This window comes from Lupinus angustifolius, unplaced genomic scaffold, assembly GCF_001865875.1.
Source record: "Lupinus angustifolius cultivar Tanjil unplaced genomic scaffold, LupAngTanjil_v1.0 Scaffold_465, whole genome shotgun sequence".
Classification (NCBI taxonomy): Eukaryota; Viridiplantae; Streptophyta; class Magnoliopsida; order Fabales; family Fabaceae; genus Lupinus; species Lupinus angustifolius.
This window is the reverse complement of record NW_017727853.1, coordinates 114,943-139,097: the sequence shown is the minus strand read 5'-3', so window position 1 is coordinate 139,097 and position 24,155 is coordinate 114,943. Positions and strand designations below refer to the sequence as shown.

Sequence of the window (24,155 nt, the reverse complement as noted above, 5' to 3'; positions counted from 1 at the left end):
GAAATATAATTTCAGAATGTGTGTAAGAGCTTTTAAAATTTGTATGAAAGTTGTGTATTTGTGTTGTGAGATTCAATGCCCTTAAATTGACTTTCCAATCACCCATATTGCCTCTATGAAAAGGTAGGAATAGATTGGAGTGAAGAAATTTCGTTTGGGATGAAAACCTTTCATTTTGATATCTGAAATCTGATACAACAGCTCTCAGTAATCGATTACAACCAGTGGATAACCGCTTACCCAAACATTTTGTCCACTGGGCATTTAAATTCGATTTAGAGTAATCAATTATAGCAAGTGGGTAATCGGTTACTCAACTTCATTAAAACTGGTAATTTGTTACTCAAAGACAGTAATGGATTACTCTAATTAGTTTTAAGTTGGATAACTTTTTTCTCACACACGTAACCTGTTACTTAGATGCAGTAACTCATTACACACTATTTTTGAAAATTGTTTTGAGTATAATTGAAGTGTTTTAATTTTCTTTTAAAAATAGTTTGAGCATTACTACTATTGTATATTCAAGAGTATAGGATAGAAGTAGCCATTTAGACTTAGACTAATTTGTCTTGAAGCTTTGTCTTATTTGTCTTCATAAGTATTCTTCCTTTTGGTGATGTTGGTATCTTCATCAAAACTGTGCCAAGGTCAGGCGCAAAGATCTTCTTCACAAATCCATCACTGGCTATTGTATTTACCTTGGCAATTCTTTAATTTCTTGGAATTCCATGAAGCAAAAGACTGTGTCAAGAAGTTCTTGTGAGGCTGAGTACAGAGTTGTGGCTCTCACATCTTATGAAATTACTTAGCTAACCTATCTTTTGCAGGATCTTGAGTTCCCCTTTTCTCTATCTGTTATTCTTTACTGCGACAACCAATCTACAATTCACATTGCCACCAATCCAGTGTTCCACGAAAGAAACAAACATATCGACTTAACTACCACACAATGAGGGAGAAATGCACTTCTGGATTCATCAAGCTACTTCTTGTTCCATCTCACTTGCAACTTGTAGATGCTTTAATCAAACCACTTCCTACTAAAGACTATGCTTCAATTCAATCCAAGCTTGGGCTCATTAATATTTGTGCCCCAGCTTGCGGGAGGTATCAAATCTTGTACAAATTCACTCCATAAATAGCAAACAAAAGATCACACTACCAACTACAACTATTTTCCTCACGATGGACCAACTCACATCAGAACAGCATATAACTAGGCCACAAATGACTTTCACCAAGCAAAATATACACTCGGTTGAAGAAAAACTCATCTCTGTCGAAGAAAATATGATAGTGACCAAAGGAATTGGAAATCTGGCCAATATTGCTAAGCAAGTGACCGAGTCAGGCCAATTACCCAGACTACATAAATATCGTAGAAATCAACACCAATTACATCAGGTCTTGGCTAACTCGCATCAGCCCTTGGCCAACTCGCACCAAGACATGAACTTGGCCAACTTGCACTAGGACATGGACTGGGCCAACTCACACCAGGACTTAGCCTCAACCAATCAAAGGCAATAACAACACTTTTTCAGTTACGTGTTTGTCAAACAATTTATTATGCACACGTTAAATGTGTTGAATGTATTACTTTTTGATTATTTTAGATGATCCTTCCTTGTTATAAAAGGACTCATCTAGTTTATTGAAAATCATCTATTGCATTCTTATTCAAAGAATTCAAATAATATTCTTGAGGTGTTTTTTAATTTTATCTTGTATTTGTATATCACATGTTTAACTTGTGCTGTTTTTGGTTCCTTCTTGTTTTTCAAGAATCAAGAGAATTTCTTAGATAACGGTTCAATCGGTGATTCACTAATTAAACCGTATACCGACAAAATTAGATACACATAAATAATATATTAACATTATTTATGTATATCGGTCGGTATGACCGGTACAGTTCAATTGAAAACCGGCCGGTATGACCGGTTTTGGCAGGTATGATTGTATGACCGATATAACTATTGTATCATACCGATATTGAGACCGATTCACCGGTTTATGGGTCGACACGAACCGGTTTTTACAATATTACTTTCAACCAACTTAAATCATGAACAATCATGATAAAGTCCAGTGGATGGTTTTTTAAAATCGATACATAATGAGATTCATATCTCATAATCCATTGCGCTGAAGAGTGTAGGAAATTTTAACGTAAACAAACATGTTTAAATAGTTATAAGCCAAATTTAAATGATGATGTGTCACTTGACACATGCCAAATTAGCATAGCTACACAAGGAAGAAAATTGAGTTACAATTGTCATCATACACTGAAAAAGGAAAAGGGATTATCAAGTGACTGAGCCTATAGGAACACAATAATTTCCAAAGTTGAAAGAATAATTTGAGGTTCTTGGATCAAGTTAGAAATAAAGATCATATTCCCATAATTAAAAATATTGATCACTTCCAAATTCAATTTAACTTGTATACTACATTTTAATAAATACACATTACCCGCCAGAATTCACATTTAACAACGGTCATTCAACAACGTTTCCAAGCATAATACTATTAAATACAAGACAGGAGATAATAAACAATGCTCTTTTAAGCAAATGTTGTTAAATTTGATAGGCGGATATAACTTCAACAATGCTTGCTTCAACAAGTGATGTGTATGTTTGCGTAAAATATTCGTCATCACTCTTTTAAACAAGCGTTGTTAATTTGAATCTATTCAATTAACATTTGTTTAAATGAGTGCTATTAAAAGTCACACATTTAACAACATTTACTTTAATGAGCGCAGTTAAAAATCATGCATTCAAACAACATTTGTTTTAGTTATTACTTAATATATATTTATGAAATTATTTAATTTTATTTTGAAATATACAATTAGAGTAAATATTACACGAAAATAATCTAAATTCTTAACAAAAACTCATATGTTAGTTTTTCATATATAACACAACTTGGTAATATATATACAAAAAAGACAATTAATTATTACTTCAAAAAATATTTTAAATCACCAACCAATATTATTAAAATAGAATATTAAGGTGGGTAATTTGGTACAACAAAAATTCATATTTCGTAAGTAAATTATGTTATTTATTATTTCATTCTCAAAAGTTGAACATAATATGATAATAAAATAATTTTAAAGAATTTTGATACTCAACAACACTCTTTTAAGCAAGTGTTGTTGATTTGAATCTATTCAATATCACTTGCTTAAATGAGTGTTGTTTAATGTGATATATTAACAATGCTCATTACAATGAGTGCCGTTAAAAGTCTCATATTTAACAATGCTTGCTTTAGTGAGCGCTATTAAAAGTCATATTAGTGTGCGTGGATCTTGGCAGATTTAAAAACAAAACCTCACACACAATAATACAGATATCATTAAATATTTTATTTTTCTTACTTTTCTTCTTCTCTTACTCTTCAAACAAGTTATTAGCTTTTGGTTTCTCTATTCGAGCATGAGGTGAATCATTATATTATTTTACCTCATTTATTTATCTTTGATTCACTCTTGTTGCTTGCATTTACATCTACGTTAACTACTTATTTTATAATATAGGAAATGTCAAAGTTGAATCTAGAGATGTTGGTAATTTACCAAACATGCCATCTCTGTATGTATTTCTTGTATTTGACTATTATTTTTTTATCTATATTTTCTCTGTAAATTTTGATTTGATTCTTATTATATTGAATATGAACTATGTCTATCAGTCATCTTATTTCGTCAGTTAAGGGAGAGAAGAAATTCATTGATTTGTCATCTACATCTTCATCACTTTTTCCCTTTTATTACTACATATAATCTTTTTGGTTAATAGATTTGAACTAAGAGAGATAAGCTCATTTAATGGTTTATGAATTGGATTAATGTTTGTTATGTATTTGCTATAATGTCTCAGATAGATTTTGCCTTATTTAAAAAGTAGACATTTAATAGCACATGATCGCTTCAGTGAGCGTAGCTAAATGTTTATTTTCTACGTCGCTTTAAAAGTGATGTTAAATATAATCCTATATTCTCCTGCACTTACATAGACAATACCCTAAAAACATTGTTGAATGATAACTTTCAGCGCCATTATTTTTTTATTTTGGCATAATGAAATTAGTAGTTTAACTATTTTGTCACTGAATCAACATTCTTATCAATGTAATATAATATTTGATACTAAATTAATAAGAATGCTTCACTTGACTTTAATTTTATAACCTTATTTGTGACCTATTCCGTTAAGAATGAAGATGAGTTGTTTTCAAATGGACTCTCTTTCAACATAACAATCAGACTTTTTATGTTTTAGTTTTTTATTTTACTTTTTATCTCTTAATATATTAAAAAAATAAGATAACTTATTTGTACTATTTTTAAAATCATGTATTTTTCTCACTAAATTTAATAATCAACTTTGGTTTTGTTTCCAAAATTTCTACATTTTTCAATGTATTGCTCTCTCTCTTATTTTCTTTTTTCAATATACACGCGGATCGGGAAGGAACTACTTTCTTTAGTTTTTCTCCACTCTTAAATGTATTAATCTCTCGCTTTAATTGTCTCTTGATAACTTATATTTAATTTTTCCCCTCACTTATGGGAACTGAGATCGAGTTTATGCTATGAAATTAATTGTAGAAGTATATGAAAATTTAATAGATATTATAGTTAAATTACATTCAATTTTTATAATATTTATTAATTTCTTAAACTATATATATAATATTAAACATGTGAGTAATGTAAATGCAAGCATGTATTAATGACCAGATTATATATGCAATCATGCATCACATGGATTTTGATGAAGATAAAGACTGACAACAAAGTTTCTAGATAAAGTTGAAAACAAAAGTTGTCGACAAAGATCGAGCTTCAAGACATGGACAAATCAACAAACAACAAGTCAAAAGTCAAGACTCAAGTTCTCTCAAGCTCAAACATTCAAGAAAATCTAGAGGCTAAGTGTTTTTTTTTCTATTTTCTTATGTCTTAAGATGTTTGATTGGGTAGAATTTAGGCTAGGTGAACCTTAATGCAAGTCTCACAACCTAAAAATGATCATAACTAAAATGGACTTACATGCATACATACATGATTTACTTGCACATGCATAAATACATGATCATATGATTTTGATGCATTAAAAAGAGTTTTTAAATCATACATAATTCAACATCATACATCATACTTTTACAAATCATGTAGGAGGTTCATATCACATTGAAATATTTCTTCAGAAAACCCTTAATTGATTAAGGTTTATTTTAATCGATTAAGATATGCAAAAGTAGGAAATCGTTAATCGATTAAGTATGAGATTAATTGATTAATGGTAGTTACAATTTCTGAAATCTTAATTTTTAAAGAATCGATAATCAATTAAATAGAGTGATAATGGATTAACTGCAGTAGAAAACAGAATTGATATTTACCCAACTTTTTCCATTTGGCACCATAACACACAACACAAAACTTTTACATTGATTTACACATATTTTCGAAAATCACATTGTTCATACACTTTCATATCCAAGGAGATATTTTCCTAAGTATTTTTGAAAAAAAGAGAAAATGTAGAAAAAGCATCTTCATGAATCTTTAGAGAAAGATTTTCTAGAATTGTATTGTTAAATCTTGTGCAAAGAAATCTTGCATCTCACATTTCTATACTCTAAATTTGTGAGACTTGTAGAATGGCTCTTAGATTCTAGAAGGGTGTATATTCAGCACATCTAGGTGCAACAACTTGTTTTGTATAGATATTAACATAATCACATTCTCTTGGTATGTTAGTATCACCTTTGATAGTGAATTAGTTTGGGAAATCCTAGTCGAGGTTAGGTTGAGTCTTTACACTTTAAAAAGATCTCGGTTGGGAGTGATAAGCGGTTGGGGCTATACCGTGAGTAGGTGTTGAGTATCCGAAAGAGATGGATTGGAGGTCAAACCGATGTGAGAGACTCTAGGACCAAGAAGGGAGTGTTTGTAGAGTTATTGGAAGTGTTTTTGTAAAATACATTTGATTCCATAATGAAGAAAATCTCTCGAGATTAGAAGGGGGACCTGAATGTAGTTTGCATGTGGACAAGCAAACAAACCAGGATAAAAGATGTGTCTCATTCTTCTTAACACTTAACTCTTTACGTTTTCGTATTTCTTGATTTACTTAACTTGACATGAATATCATTTTGTGTTATCTACATATTATGTTTTGTGCATTAACTGTATGTTATCATCTATAAGAGTGCATACAAGTTTAGTTGAGTCTTGTTAATTTTGGAGATCAAGGAAAATTATTTTTCAAAGATCAAGAACTGAATATTTGATTAGGTTCTTGAGATAATCGATTATATGCAGAAGCAGTTATTCGATTAAATCCTTATTTAATTGGTTAAGCAATGAGTAAAACTATATAATTTTTTGTTAATCGAGCAACGATAATTGTGTTCCGTACCACCTATCAACCCCCTCTAGGTGAAATACAGAGCCCGGTGGGACCCAATAAATGGAATTAAAGCTAGTACGATAGTGCTAGCTTAACCGCTTAGATCATTGGTCCTATGCATTTTTACCATGGGCTCTTCTAATTCGTTCAATGGTGGAGGATCCTTCATAAACCGCCATCCCGTCTATAGTGGAGACGTTTATGCTTACTAGAAAATCCAAATGAGGATCTTTATCGAGGCTATTGATACAAATATTTGGGATACCATAAAATATGGACATTTTGTTCCACTGTACATGGTGGAAGGAGAAACCAAAGATAAACCAAAAAGTCTCTTGACAAATGAGGAAAATAGAAAAGTGCAGCCTGATTTGAAAGCAAAAAAATCTTAATACTTATGCACTTTCATACGATGAGTTCTTTAGGATTTCACAATGCAAAAGTGTCAAGGACGTGTGGGATACTTTACAAGTAACCCATAAAGGCACTAGTGATGTCAAATGGTCTCTAGGTTAAATACTTTGACACATGAGTATGAGTTATTTTGCATGTTTCCATATGAATCTATTTCTTATATGCAAAAGTGGTTTACTCATATTATTAATCATCTCATTGCATTGAATAAATCTTTTGTCAAAAGTGAACTAACAAATAAAGTGTTGAGATGTCTTGATAGAAAGTGACAACCCAAGTGAACTAACAAATAAACTTTACGTGTTTTGCAAATAGGCACTGTAATTATTTATTCTTCTTATTTACTTCTTAACACTTTAATTATTGGTATTGACCCTACATACATACAATTTTAAATTACTAACAAATTGGAACTAGCACATTATATTATTTACATTAATTTTATGAAAAGATGCTACAACACAAACAGAGGTGGATCATCATAGAGGCAGGTGGGGGCAACTACCCCCTGAATATTTACAAACAATTTAACATATTTTTTTGATAGTTTTTTTAATATATTTATTTTGTGAGTGTAAGATTCATATACTAACAATGTAAAGATTTATACACAATCACTATATTACACATTATTCATTTGGATTACTTTTTCGGAGAAATGAATGATGATTAAATATGAAAAATAGAAGATTTCATACACTTTCAGCATCTTTTTATCTTATTTTGCATAATTTATTAAAATCTTTACTTTACCCACAAATGAGTATTTAAATTAAAACCTAATTTATTAATTTTGAGAGTGTATTTTTTAATTTGAATTTGTTTTTGTTACTTTACCCACTGATTCAATCATTAATCAAGATGAATTTCTTACCCACAACATGATGATTTATATTAAAAAGAAAATTACTAATTTTTTACTTCTGATTCAATCATCAATGAGTTTAAGTCTTTAGAAAACGAAAAATAACACTTTAAATGAATGTACATTTTTTAATATCTTTAGTTGTTAATTAATGTTATTTAGAATTAATATGTTATCTTGAAACTTTGAAACTTATATATATATATATGTTTGATTGTTACTCAATTAATTTTAATTATAAATTGTAATTAAAGATTATTGCCCCTCTAAATTTAAGATCAAGATTTGCCACTGAGCACAAACCACATTAGAGAGATACAACACCATAGAGATAGAGTAAGGGTGTAAAAATATTCCAAAGGACTTAAGTCCAAGATAAAATATGTAGTTTTTATATAAAGCATGTCCTCCATTATTGTTTAGTTAATTTAGGCAATAAGTTACTATCGGGACATCCAGCCCAATCAGCATCTGCAAAGGCAATGAGTGAAGGATAAGTAAAGGGTTTAAGAAAGAGACCATGACCCAAACTTTGAGATAGCGAAGAATACGTTCTCCTGCCCGGAACACAGTCTTCAGGTGCTCTACATCAAGAAGGAGCACTTCTCCTTTGCGAAGGCGGCTTAGCTAACCTTGGCCATGTGATCAAGAATGGTACGATCAGGATGGACGAGAATAAAGTTCAGGCCATCAGAGAGTGGGAGCCTCCTACCAAGGTATCTTTTTTATTTTTAATATTTTTATGAACTTTTACAATAATCATATGGGGACATTGTAATTTTTCCTTTGGAAGGGTATTTTATGAAATTTTAAATAAGTATGTGTTAATTCCAATTTCATTGTTAGTAATATGAAATGATATATATGTAAGGACCAATTTCTCAATTAGTTAAAGTTCAATGAGTAATTAGGAAGAAAATATAGTTTACGGTGTCTACTTGCAAAGCACATAAAGTATAGGAAGGTTTTGTAAACTTTTCCAAAATATTTTTAATGAATAAGCTCAGTAATTTGAAAAGTTTCCCAGTGGGATTAAGGATGGGTTTGAACATTTGAACGGTGAAACGAATGATAATGATTTAATAACCAAAAAACAATAATGATTTAATAAACAAAACTAATGCAAGCATGTGATGTAAGGAGTTTAATGCAAACATTTGATGAACAATATCAAAGTTTGGACGATATCAAAGTTAATGTATGTAATAAATATTGCAAAAGACTATAAAATACCTCATTTCTCATTAAAGAAGAAAAGCCAAGGAAAAGCTATTTATATATAATGAAAACCGAAAATGAAAAGGGATGAATAACTAACTAAGATAAATTGAGAAACTAAACTAACTAACAGAAGAAACAGAAAAGGAAACAACTTAAAAATAAAAAGAACTTTATCGTGGAAAAGAAATCGAAATAAAGGTTGGATTATGGTGTGTATTATGGTTCAATAGCCCCCCTCAAGCTTGGAGTAGATGTTGATGACTCCAAGCTTGAATAACAAGTAGTGGAATGGTTGGGGATCAAGAGGCTTAGTTAAATTGTCATCATACTATTCTTTTGAAGGAATTGGTAGAAGTTGAAACCATTTTTGTTGAAGTTTCTCACGAACAATGTGGAAATAAATCTCAATATGTTTGGTCATTTCATGGAAGACATTATTGTTTGCTTTGTGGCAAGCAGAAGCGTTATCACATAAAAGAAGAGCAGGTGTAACATGAGGAAGAAGAAATGACTCAACCAAGTAATGACCCACTGAAGTTCACAAGAGATTGCTGCAAGTACCCTATACTCAGCTTCTGAGGAGGATCTGGCCACTGTTTGTTGCTTTTTCGATTTTCAAGAGATCAAGGAGTTGCCTAAGAATATAATGACTTGTAATGGACTTCCTTGTGTCCATGCAAGCTGCCCAATCTGAATTAGAGAAGGCTTTGAATTGGAGTGTTGAAGAAGATGGGTAAAAGATACCCTATCCAGGAGAAGATTTTATATATCTCAATATTCTTGTCAAGGCTTTATAGTGAGTGTGAGTTGGAGAGGACATGAACTGGCTTAGTTGCTGGACAACATAACTAAGATCAGGTCATGTTTTTGTGAGATAAAGAAGTCTCCCAACAAGCCTTCTGTAGAGAGCAACATCTAGGTAAGGGTCACCATCTTCGTGCTTAAGCTTGGAAGTTCTGACCATAGGAGTGATAGCAGGTTTTGACGCAAGAAAACCAGTGCCTGAAAGGATGTCTAAGGCATACTTCCTTTGAGATAGAGTGATGTCTGCTTGGGATCTGGCAATTTCTAAGCTAAGAAAATACTTGAGAGGGCCAAGGTCTTTAATATTGAAGAGGTCATTGAGATGACTCTTGACAAATAGAATTTCAAGCTTATCAGTCCCTGCAAGAATCAGATCATCAACATATATTAGTAGAATTGTAATCTTAGCATCATGGTGTTTATTGAAAAGAGAGTGATCATGTTGAGATTGTGTGTATCCCAAGGTGAGGAGGGGGGAGATAGTTTTGTGTACTATTTTCTGCCAACTTGCTTTAATCCATAAATGGATTTATGTAGGTGGCAGGCCTGGTTTGGTTGATGTCCAACAACACTGGGAGCGATGTGCATATATACTTCTTCATAAAGATCACCATGTAAAAAGGCATAGTTGATGTCTAACTGATGTAGGTACCAATTTTGGTAGGATGTTATAGCTAATAGAAGCCTAACATTGGTAAGTTTTACTACAGGAGCAAAAGTCTCAAAATAGTCAAGGCCCTCAGTTTGTGTATAACCTTTGGCTACAATTCTGGCTTTGTATCTCTCACTGATGTCATCTAAGTTATATTTAATCTTATAAACTCATTTGGCTCATATGGCAGTTTTTCCAGGTGGGAGGTCCACTATGGACCAAGTTTGGTTTAGTTTTAAGGCATTCAGCTCATCTTGCATAGCCTTAATCCAATGTTGGGATTTAATAGGCTAGTTATAAGTCTTTAGTTCAGTGTGAATGGTAATGGAGAGAGTATGGTTAAGGTGAGCAGGGGAAGGGGATTGGTAGGACAGAACAGAGGATAGTGGATGGTTGATGGTTGTTGTTATAGTAGGAGAGTTATTGTGTTGGATATCACAATGGAAATCCCTGAGATAGGTAGGAGGTTGTCTTTGCCTAGTGGATCTTCTTGGGGGAATGGTTGAGCCTAAAAGAGGAATAGGCACAGATGTGGGATTATGGTGAGAAGTTTCAGTGTCTGGGTTAGTGGTAAGATGTTGGGAATTGGTGTTGGGCATCAAACTGTCATCATAGAGGAGAAAGTCCGGTCTAGAGGTGGTGTCATTGGTTAGGTGTGTGCTAGATTTATGTAGGTGGGCATAGGGAAATATGTGTTCATGAAAGATGACATCTCTTGAAAGAAAAATCTATCTGGATTGTAGGTCAAGTAACATATAACCTTTTGTGCCAAATTTGTATCCTAAGAACACACACTTCTTGGCTCTTGAGTCAAGTTTGTGTCTATTTTGGCTAAGGGTACAAGCAAAACAGAGGCTACCAAAAACCCTCAAATTCTGTAAAGATGGTTCCTTGTTATTGACCAGGGAAAAGAGAGATTTATATTTAAGGACCCTACTAAGGAGCCTATTTATGAGATAAGTGGTATGTTTAATAGCATAGTTCCAATAGGATTTAGGAAGGTGTGATTGAAAGAGTATGGACCTTGTGACATTCAAGAGATGTCTATGCTTTCTTTCCACAACAGAATTTTGTTCTGGAGTGGCCACACAACAAGTCTGATGAGTGATACCAAGGCTTTGATAATAAGAATTCATAGAGAATTTTGGGCCATTGTCACTTCTAATGACCCTAATGACTTTATCAAACTAAGTTTTGATAAGTTGAACAAAATTCTTGACTAAAAGTCTTGTTTCAACCTGGAATTCCATAAGATAGATCTGGGTGTATCTACTATAGTCATCAATAACGGTAAGAAAGTTTTTGTGACCATGGATAGAAGGGGTAGAAATAGGGGCCCAAATGTCCATGTGCACCATGTTGAAGGGGAGTTTGCTTTTATGCATACCTTTTGGAAATGGTTGCCTAGCAAGTTTACCCATGTGGCAGAATTCACATATATTTGCAGAATCAAAATGTATATAAGGTAAGCTCTTGCTAATAGATGTAAAACATTGTTAGAATGGTGGTCTAGCCTAGAGTGCCACAAATCAAAAGAAGAATTAACATGAACAATATCAGTGATATTATGAATAAAATTTTGAACAAAACTAAGTGGACTTGACCACATATAAGCCTCTTAATGCTCCAACATGTCCAATAATCTTCAAGGTAGTCATATCCTGAATGAGGCAACAAGAGATGTCAAAAATTAATCTGCAATATAATGATGTGGTGAGTTTGTGAATTGAAATCAGATTAAAATGGAATTCAGGTATATGTAGCACATTATATAAGCTGAGCTCAGGAGACAAGATAATTTTGTCAGAGTGTTTAGCTGTGATCATTGATCCATTAGGTAATTTTTTAAGTATAGGTCTAATGGAGTGATATGTATTGAAGTTGGATAGGAAAGGACTTACATGGTCAGTGGCTCCTGTGTCAAGAATCCACTGACTAAATTTACCTGATTGGTGAGTAGAATCCTCTTGGTTAGATTGAACACCATTTTCTGGAATGCTGATGTGATTGATGTTGTGGTTTGAAGGTTTGACCTCAGCTTGTTGAAACAGACTAGTGAGTTGAGCATATTGGTCTGGATTTAATTGCAGCCAGGGTTGCTTGGATTTGTCCATGTGATCCTGATCCATTTTGGTCTCTGTAATGGTGTTTGCAATCCCAATAGTTGGTTTGGATTTGTTGTAGTTAGGTGGATATCCATGCTTGTGATAGAAAGTTTCTATAGTGTAACCTTCCTTTCCATAATGAGTGCAGGTCCTAACTGAATTGTGTTTGTAATTGTTGGATCTTCCTCCAATTCTCATTTTTCATCTGCTACTTGAGGAACTATTTCTGCCAAAAGAGGACTTCCAAGGTTGTTCTCTGTCCTTAGAGCTAAAGAGGGTTCTTGACTCAGATAGAGTTGGTCCAATCAGCTGAGTTTCAGCTTGAGCAACTAAAGAGAAGACTTTATTGATGGAGGGTAATGGTTCCATAAGGAGGATCTGAGATTTGGTGGTTTGATATTGATCATCCAAGCCCTTTAAGAAGCAAATCACATACTTAGATTCTTTGTGATTCTTGATGCTCTTGAAGAGGTTACATCTACCTTGTATGTCACAACTGTAGGTAGGTGTAGGCCTTAATGATTCCAGTTCCTCCCAAAGGGTCTTTAAGGTTGTGAAATAGGTTGAAACATCTTTATCTCCCTGTTTAATTGAGTGAACCTCTTGCAGCAAATCAGACATCTTGAAGTAGTCCCCTTTAAAGAACTTTTCTCTCAAATCCTGTCATAAGTCTTGAGCACTATCTATATACACTATATTTTGTGCAATTTGGGAGGAGAGGGATCTGGTGATCCAAGAAACAACCATGTTGTTGCACCTCTCCCATATATCATATCTTGCCTCAGTATGTTTGGTTTTGTGATGCAACTATCCACAAATTTGTATTTGTTCTTGGATGACAGAGCCCTTTTTCATGGACCTACTCCAAGAATGGCACCTAGATTTTCTCCAGGGTGTAGGTAATACGGGTTTAAGGGGTTTTGAGAGTCAATGGAGTAAAGGGAATGGTTGTTCCCAGATTCATTAAAATTCGAAGCTGTCATTTGAGGATGAATAGAGAAAGAGAGCAAGGAGAAAATGATTGAAATGGAAGGAACATGTGATGTTGCGAAGATGATTGAAATGGAAGGAGATGGGCTTCTTCGAGTTGATGATTTCTTGAAAGTAAAAAGGCACATCAGAGCTCTCTTTTAAGATAGCTCTTTTAAGAGAGCTCTAATACCATATTGCAAAAGACAATGAAATACATCATTTCTCATTAAAGAAGAAAAGCCAAGGAAAGGCTATTTATATACAATGAAAACAGAAAAGGAAAAGTGACGCATAACTAATTAAGATAAATTAGGAAACTAAACTAACTAACTGAAGAAACAGAAAATGAAACAATTTAAAAATAGAAAGAACTCTGCTTGCAAAAGAAACCGGAATAAAGGCTGGAGTATGGTGTGTATTAACCGTGTCAAGATTAATTGAAAAAATGGTTTTTAATGTTGGAAAATGTAAACAATTCAAAGTCCAAATTAATACACCTGCAATGAATAAAAAAAACTTAATACAAATATTTAAGAGAAAATGATGTATATACTAATAGTGTACGAGTTTTATACATTGTCAGTCGATAATTCTTTTCAATTATAGTTCTTTAGAAAAATTAATACAAATGAATAATGAATGATGTACTATAGATTATATATAAATTTTTATACTAACAGTTCATAGATATTACAATTAAAATTTATTGGGCGAAATAAAAACTACAGAAAACGAAACTTTCCAATCCTGCCTTATTGATAAATAATGGTATAACCTAAACAATTTAATGAAAACACACAATTAGGTTTTTATGAGTCTTTACACAAATATTTAATGAAAATAATTAAAGCAGATATTTAAAAAGAACAAAAAACGAAAGGGTTTTTTAATTTCGAATTTGAAAATTTTAAGAGTTAATTATACTGACATTCCTGATTTTTAGTGAATTACACAAGTTACTATTCACTTTTTTACATCTACACAAACCTCCCTAGTTTTTGTACTTTCATTACACTGACTACCCCTGCATAAGAAATAAGTGTAATTTTTTAAATAAAAAATATGATAAATACAATTAAGTTAAACAAAATATTGTATACTATGATGAAAAATTCAAATAATATACAAATCAATGCATCTTTATTATTTTTTATTACAAGATGCATCAACAATTCTAAAGAGATATTGTTTAAATTGCTCTCATACTATATCATAAAGAACCAAAAATAATAAAGATGTATCTACTCATATATTATTTAGACTTGTCTTCACAATATACCATATTTTGTTTAACTTAATTACATTTATCACATTTTTTGTTTAAAAGATTGCATTTATTTCTCATGCAGAGGTGGTCAGTGTAATGAAATATAAAAATTAGGGGATTTGTATAGATGTAAAAAATTGAGAAATGATTTGTATAATTTTACTAAAACTCGGAAGTGTTAGTGTAATTTACTCAAAATTTAATGCATGACAATTGAAACCTAGACGTGATATTATCCGATGCACATGTATCATGAGTCAAATTCAATTAATTGGTGTGTGATAAGGAAAAATTAAATGAACACTTGTCTCATTTGCAGTATAAAAGGATTTTAGGAAGCACATTTTTTATTCAAAAGTGTATTATTCTATGTTTTATTCACTCATAATTAGTTGAAATATTCAGCACTAAAAATAATATATTTAAATTAAAAATTTAATAATTAAATATTTTTCTGATCAATAACAAGTAGTGACATATAAAGTAACACACTTTTTGAACATAAGATGTCATCCCAACTTTGAGAAGAAAATATTTCATCTTCTATAAATCCTCATACTCATAAGAAAATGATATATGTTACATTTTAATGAATTATTAATAAAAAATATTATATATTAGTAAATAAATAGATGAATTACCTAATAGATCTTCCTCTACAATATTTTGCTTTCTTCAACTTAACAAAAATGTAACCCTCATTTCGTACCATTGAGAATGAATAACTACAATGAGTGATACAAATTTTGAGACATGAGATGTAGGTCCCTATTAAAGTGCATTTTTTATTTTATAATGTGTGTTATTTCATGTATTACGAGTTGGTATTAATACTAATAAAATGTTTATCTAATAGTATAAGGCATCACTGAATTTCCATGGTCGAATGCTCGATTTGAAATATAAACTCTATCTGAAATAGTATACAGTATACACATGATGTATAGGTTAGAAAATCCCATACACTTTTCACAGTAATCTGAAACGTCATCAATGTAGTAACAAACAGTTCAGTTAGCCTATCTCCAATCTCAATTACTTTTGATCATTTACTTGGCCTTTCCACTCTAGCTTTCTCTCATATTTAATGAGAAGATTTTGTAGGGATATCCACATATTTTCATTAGAATGTAATATCTATGCATTAATAGTGTAAAAATTTATACACACTTAGTATATTATCACCATTTATTTTTATTACTTTTATTTAAAAGTCAATGGTTATTAAAAAGGATTTAATATGTATACACTGACAGTGTAAGTGTTTTTACACTGTTCAATGGTGGATGATATGTTGACAGTGTAAAAAACTTTACACTGTCAGTGCACAGATTTTAAACTCTATTAAAAATAAATGGTGAATAATACAATGATAATATAAAAAACTCCTATAGTGTTAGGGTATATTTTTCTCTTTTCATTATCTCTAGGCTACCTTTTTCACAATTTCTCTCCATTAACTTCTTTTTTATCTTTCCATACATAACCAAAAGAAGGCTAAATGTAGTTCTGTTTTTACAAGATTACAAAAAAAAATTACGAGTGTAATATTTATATACTAATAATGTAAAAATTTATGCACAATCTATATATCACTCACCATTATTTAAATTACTTTCATCAAAGAATCAATAATGATTTAAATGAATAATAGATGATACACTGACAATATAAAAAAACTCTTACATAGTCTGTGTATATATTTTTTTCTAAAAAAATTGATAGGAAAGTTGAGAAGCAGGAATTTTGTGATTTGCCAAGGTCCCATGGTTCCAACTAATTTATCAATGGGACATGCATCTAAAAATAAAATGATAGTTTAGGTAAAAAAGGGTTAACCACTAACAAATAACATTTGGGCACTTCATACTTTGTTCATATAGGATTCAAGAAACATACAACAGAATACATTATTATGAAATAAAAGAATATTTTAAGTTTATCTTGAACTTGTGATAACTTCAAGTTCTATTTTCTAACTTCAGGTATTGTTATGAACGTATGATGAATCAAGATATTTAAGAATAAAGACCTGCCTTCATTTGTTTTCGTAATTGACTTTCATGGTCTTGTAGCTCAGCAGAGCTGAGAAGTGAGTTGATGCCACTGCCTTCTATCGCTCTGTCAGATTTGGATAGTTTTGAGTGTCTCTGCTTCATCATAGATGTCTGAAGAATGAGCTACTGACTGATCATCTGACATCTGTTCCGTTGGGACAACCAGCTTTGGATGTCCGATTGCTTCCACAGCATCCGGCATCAAAATTGGAGGAGGTTGAGGGGGAACCCATACATGTTGGACTGGCTGTTCACTGGAATGAGCACCATTAGGTGCTTCTTCGTCCTCGGTTTCATTATCAATCTCACTGATTCTGACATTTTTAGTTTGCCACCAGGGCACTGGGTTGTAACCAGTATCTTGGACACTGGAATTCAAGTCCTTGCCGTTTACTTGCACCTGCTGACCAACTTCCCAAGGCTAGCCCGGGGAAGTTGAAACAAACTATTAGATTCATAAGGAAAAATGACACTGGGAAAGGAATATTTCCAATTATGCATAAATTACCTTTTCACAAAAGATATGAATTAAATACTTATATGACTAGTGTTGGTTAAATAGAAGCCTCAGCCACCTCAATATAACTCCTATCTTTCAGATTAAATCTGAGTCTTAATAATGAGATACAAATTATTCAATTTTTTCTTACATTTTTTAACAGCAGGCAATAATTGTTAAATTGCCAATTGCCATAGATTCCAGTTACAACTTAGTCAAAAAAACTAAAGACATCTAAGAAATACAAAGCAACATATTCAAAATAAACCTTGGTTCTAGGTGCTAAGCGAGGCTTTGATGGTTGCTGATTAGGGTTGGGTGGTGAATCATCAATATCCTGCATTAAAACTATGTGTCATTAAAGTAACACTGGCCAAAAAAATTGGTAAACCCAATATAGAAGAGCAATCTTATTTGCACACCACAACCTTCTACTCCATACTCAACAGTAACATCTTCCCTCACATGAAATTTTTTATGGATAAATTCACTTAAATTAGATTTCATAATATTAAATTAATGGTGCACAAAAAAGGTTTATGATTTTAGCTGTGCAATGACACCTAACAAAGACTAGAAAGCATAGAGGTTTACCCGAATATTAGAAGGCTTCTCCCCCCTTTGTATCATGGCCATTATCTGCAAATGATAATTGACGGAAATAATTTTCACAAAGGATCACATGACTAAAAATAATTTCTCAACTAAAATAAAAAAATAAAGAATATCATGCTATATCTTTTCTTTTCACTCTTATTTTTTATGTTGTACCTTTCTTGAACACTTAATCAATATGTAAATTGGATAGACCGATAGAGTAAATTAAGCATCAACGGTGTAATTGGGACTTGGCTTGTTATAATCAGTTCTGACAAAAATGAAAAACAACATAATAAACTAAAGTCACAATTTCATGTTATTCTTTGAAATCCCAATCATGTGCACTTATTCATCCGTGATAACATAGGCATTTTCAGAAGCATAACTCAGAGAATTTGGTCATAATAGAAATATATTTTACCAAAAATAAATTATAATACATACCCAAAGCCCAATGTATTAATGTACCCAAAAAAATTTGAAATGTACCAAAAAAAAGCCCAAAGTATTACATTTTTAAAAATGTCATATCTGTTGATTATTAGAATAGCCAAAGTAATACTTTAGTTTATTATGTAATACTTTGGGCTTTGCCAATTGACATTTATAAAAATACTTTAGTATATTAGGGTCCGTTTGCAAGTTGAGTTTTGAAGAGGAATGAAGGGAAAATGAAAGCTTAGGAATCATGAAATATACTTATGAGGTGGCTCTGGAGCCTTCCCTTGCCCTCCTTTCCCCTCAAAAACCTAACTCGAAAACAGACCGTTAAGCTCGACCCTGCCAAGGATAATAGGCTACCTTGCCTAACCTTTGTCAAAGAATTGTAATCTTTATTGAGATAACTGAAAATAACAAGCACTCAAATATCACCCATGATGGAAGTGGAGGAGATAATAAGAAGAACAATAAAATGGAAAACGCTACTCTTAAGTCTGAAGTGAGGTTATCTTAAAACTAAGCAAGGGTAGAGGTGACACATAAAATACATTGTGATCCTAACCAAATAAAATTTAATGGACACACCCTTGCTCACTTTAGTGACAAACTCACTTTAAAGGAGTCTTGTCCTACCTCCATATATGACTTTGGATGAGGAGCACTAGCAGGTTGGGATGAAGATCTCACTGCAAATGACATTCTAATCATGTGTATTAATTAAGAAAAATATATTAATGAAATAAAGATTTAATTAATGTTATAACAACCTGAATGCAACTCATTGTCTTCCTTTCCATTCACAATCAGCTGCTGTATCTTCTCAAATATTACAGTTGTCAAAAGTTAAACCATACTTTAGACAAGTCAAGTGGGATCAGAAAAGGTATCTAAACTTTCAAAAAAGAAGCTGAAACATGCTCTACTACACATATTTTATCTGACCTTTGAACTTGTTTGAGTGACTTGGCGATCTTCTCGCTTTGAGACAGAGACTCCATCAGAAGCTATTTTTCATCCATAAATTGGCATAAGCATAACAAGTTCAATAAGAAAGAAAAGGTCTAGATTAATAGTATAAACTTCTGCCAAAATGTGTCACAATCTCGGGCATGGTAAGCCACTGAGATTTTTCAGGAAGCCTCAAAAGATTGTATTTTAAAGCTAAAAATACAGTAAGAATAGTTAACATGCAGATATGATTTGTCAAAGCTCTTGTTCATGCATGAGCCAAAACATCAATATAATACAACCATTGTTGCACTCTGGCAGGGATATAAATATGCAAGTTCACCAATGACTCAACTAAATGTAATTGTAACTAATTTACAAGTACTATTGCCCAATGTCAACGCAATCATTTAGGAAATATTCTTGGTGTTGGAAACTGTTCATCCTAGCCAAATAAATAAAATGAAAATTCCCAATTACCTTCCAGTCTTCTAATGCCATTGGTCATTAACTTCATTTCCTGAACTTGCTTATCTAAAAGGCTGACAACTTCTACAAAGTATCTCCTGTCTGCAAAGAATAAAACCGGATGCAGCAACAACCACAATGGTTAATCAGAAGCAAAAGATGTCATGGGAAAGTGAGAGTGTTTAAACAAATATAAGATATTTCTTGATTGATGTTGTATTAAACCACCTTCACTTTTTGAAGCCAGTATTTCTTGGCTTGCTTTTGCCATGTCTGCAGCTGCAACTGCAGCAGCTTTTGCAGCTTGTGCAGCTTCTTCGGCCGACGTTGGTTTTAAGTCTTTTCTTGTTGATTGATCATCTTCTAAGACAACAACGCGTATCCAAGATTTTAACCGACGAAGAATGGAATTCTAAAAAACATTGAGCACGCTTCCATAAGTCAGTGAGGCTCAAACCACTGTGAATATGTGACAAAATTTATGCAAAGAGTAAAAAAATAACTTAGGGACAAGATAAAAGTGTCATACTGAACATGGTACGACAATATGCACCCCATTCATTATGATGTCAGATTAGATAGCCTCATTGGTGGCAAATACCTTAATCAGCATAACTGTTCCAGCACCTGAAGCAACCAGTAACCCAACTGCAATTAGAGCATGGGACCAGCGAAAACTGAATCGTGATAATGTTCCCAACGTAGTAACACCAGTATTTGCAGATACACCTGGCTGCAAAGCCTGTGGTTGGGTTTGCTGCTGAATGTTTGAAGATGGTGCCAATTGTCCATCTGTGGATATTAATATTACAATAAGCCGTGTACAAATGTCACCGAAAAGATGGAGATGTGTTCTATTTGAACAGATTAACTAAATGGAGAATGAACTAGCAGTTTAACTCAATCCAAAGGTGACAAGGAAAATACAGAATATTAAACTGCAACATCAATATTACACACTTACCTTGATTTACCCCAGCTGTCTGCACACTTGATGGTGAATCCTGTGATTTGGTTTGAAGGTAAATATTATAATAAGTGAACATGCAAGAAAGTGATAATCAATTGGTTGTCTGTAATTTGTACATGAAAAATTGAAAGATCTATCTAAAAATTTGAATAAGTGATCAAACAACAAGCATACAGGCACACGCTGAAAGGCTTCATCTATCTCCTCCTTCGTAAGGCCTTTTTTCTCAAGAAATGATCGCCTGTGGATGACAGGAGAACCTCTAACTTTCGGGTGTGATAGAAATTTCACAGCATTCTGAACTTGTTCCTCCCTCATTGGCTCTGAGTTCACAAAGTCAGACGCCATTGAACCCTCATTAACAAGATCATCTCTGACATTTTGCTGATTCTCAATTGCTGGTCGCCCAATTTCAGTACCTAAAACAAGATCCAACAAATCAATTTCATCATTCTCAAAATAACCACAACCAAGCATATCTACAGGCATAGAAACATTAATAGTTATAAGAGGGATAATGCAGTACATCATACTTTTTGTATAGGTGAGCAGGACCCGATGCAACCCACTCACCGGTTTGACCTGATCATGATCGGACCCGAATATGGTCAGGTTTCATCGGGTCTAGGGCCAAGTTTGGATTCAAAAATTAGATTCGGTCAATATTTAGGGTCGGGTAAGGGACAAACATTATCCGACCCAACCTATCTCATGGTCACTCGCTCGTTATGTTTGTATGTGTCTATTCAATTATGTATAAAGTAATGACATCTTTTTGGCCCGGAATAACATTGATTCTCTAATTTTTTCATGACATATACATATAGCCATATAGGTAAATAATTAACAAAATATCCACATATATATAATTTCATATATCAAATTATATATTCATAACAATAAGTACTATTGAGAAGACTTTATCTTAAAGGGGTATGTATTATATTTAATCGGGTCTAGGGTTCGGTTCAAAAGTTGACCCGGTCGACATTTGTGGATAGGCTCCGGTTCAAAAAATAACTCGACCACCGTTTAGGGTCGGGTAAAGGACTAAGTCTTCCCAGCCCAACCCGCCCCATGCTCACTCCAAATTTTTTGTATAAGAAAAATCAATCATGTTTCCTACAGAAATCAAGAAGAAGAAAATCAGAGTATCATCTTAATCATGTAAGTTAAACATGTCATACAAATAATATGTTTCCTTCTTAAAATATACAATAACACATCATTTAATCCAGTGTTACCGAGTATGCACTACAGGTACGGATACAGGTCAATTTTCACACTGTTATCATAAGAGTTTCTTTGACTTAACTATAGTTTGACAACATTTTTTACACTTAATTAAATTTGTATATCAGCAACTACCCAAAATGAAAAGCATACAAATTAGCATAAATTTGTACAGAAACTCATGTGAGGTGGCATTGGCATGGATTCACTACCAAATTGTTCATAGTGGAAAGAAGGGAGCAAATAGTTATTGTTTTGGTAATCAAAATCAACACTCTGAAACAGCATAAGAAGAAATTATATTACTGAAAGTAAAAAAAAAGTAGAACCTGTGGTTTGATGAGTGGAAATGGGAGAAGTCGATTGAGTAGCCATGATGCGGATTCAGCTCCTCCTAGTTCTGAATTTGTAATTAGGGTTTGGTTTCGATCATCCCAACACGAAGCATATCAGTGGAATTGCGATACAGAATGTACGTGATCCTTTCACAGTCTCTCTATATGAGAAGATTTTTTTTTGAACAATTAATTTCTTCAACTCTTATCTTAATATTAATTTCTTATTTAATATAAATTTAATAAAAAAGGAAAGTTGTATATTATTTACTACATCAAAATTAACTTAATAGGTTTAAGGGTAATTAGGTCCTAGGAAGATTTGTGATCAACTAACTTAAGTTCAGTTTCCTATAACTAGAGGAGTATTGTAAAGGTGCTCATGTTTTCGAGTAGGGGTGTAAGCGGTTCCGGTTTAAACCGCGAAACCGATGGAACCAAACCAAACCGCAAAATGTGGTTCGGTTGGGTTTTGCGGTTCGGTTCGCTTATTTTTGTAAGGAACCGTTTATGTTCGGTTCGGTTTATGGTTTTAGAAATTTAGGAACCGTTAGAACCGAACCGAACTACATATTAAAGAAATATATACTAGGGATTAAGAAATAATATTTTATTATTGTTTAAATTCTTCAACCAATTTTTTAGCTTAAATTATCAATTTTTGTGTGAATTGAAGTGTTACATATGTTACTAAATTGTTATTAAGTTAGTATTATATATATTATTAGTTACTAAATTGTTTCCTAATGTCTTATGATTTGGAACATATTTTCTAACTTTTGTGATATTGAGTTTGAAATCAAACATATATCATATATTGTTATACATGTATTGTTACATGTGTTACTAATTATGAAATGTAAGGTTATAAATGTAACTATTATATATTTTACTAATTGATATATATGTTACTAATCATGAAGTGTATTATTATATATGATTCATAATTTTTTATAATAATAGTAGTAATGTTTATCCTTTTATGATAAACAATATCTCTTATAATACATTTTGAATTTTCAATTGATGAAATATTTTTTTTATAAAAATTAAATTTAAAAACCGTGGAACCGAACCGAACCATTCAAGAGCGGTTCGGTTCGGTTCTTATAGTTAAAGTTGCGGTTAATTGAGCGGAACCGAACCATATGTTTTTGATCGGTTCGGTCACTAAAATGCACCAAAAACCGAACTTGAACCGAATTTTTACACCCCTATTTTCAAGGAAGGCTTCTCTTTATATCCGGGAAGTGGGGATCGATTAATATTGTACAATAATTGGTCACTCTTGGGCAAGTTAATTGCTTATGTTCATTTTGTCAATATCTCGAACACTTAGCTCCAAGTGAAGGATCTTTGGAATGAGGGTAACTAGGATTTTAGTACTATATATACTATGAGTCCTTCAGAGTTAAAAGCCTTCATTTGCAGTAATTTTTGTCAGGTTCTTCTATTGAGGATGACAGCTAGATTGGGAATGGTAATGCATTGGGATCTTATATTGCAAAGTTTGGGTATTTGTGGCTTAGTTCTCCTGAGAATGAAGATGTTTCTTAGTCTGATGTTTGCAGGTTATTGTGGCGTTTGAGAATTCATGAGAAAGTGAAATTGATGTTGTAGTTTGGGTTTCATAAGGCTTTAGAATCCAATGATCTTCGGCACAAAAGGAATATGTCTATAGGTTCAACTTGTATGAGATGTCAAGCAGGTATTGAGGATATTATGCATATTTTTAGAGATTGTGTGAAGTACGCTTTGATATGGTCGAGACTATGGTGAAATTCTTTATCCTTTTGGGCGACTCGGTCCTTTTGTTATTGGATCTTGGAGAACCATAAGGGTCGGAATGGGTTGCTCT

The 24,155-nt window shown here is 32.6% G+C and overlaps 1 pseudogene; it reads right to left on the bottom strand.

Annotated features, from left to right (window-relative positions):
• Positions 1-16,551: 16,551 nt before the first annotated feature.
• Positions 16,552-22,401, bottom strand: LOC109341450 (annotated as a pseudogene).
• Between the last annotated feature and the right edge of the window lie 1,754 nt (positions 22,402-24,155).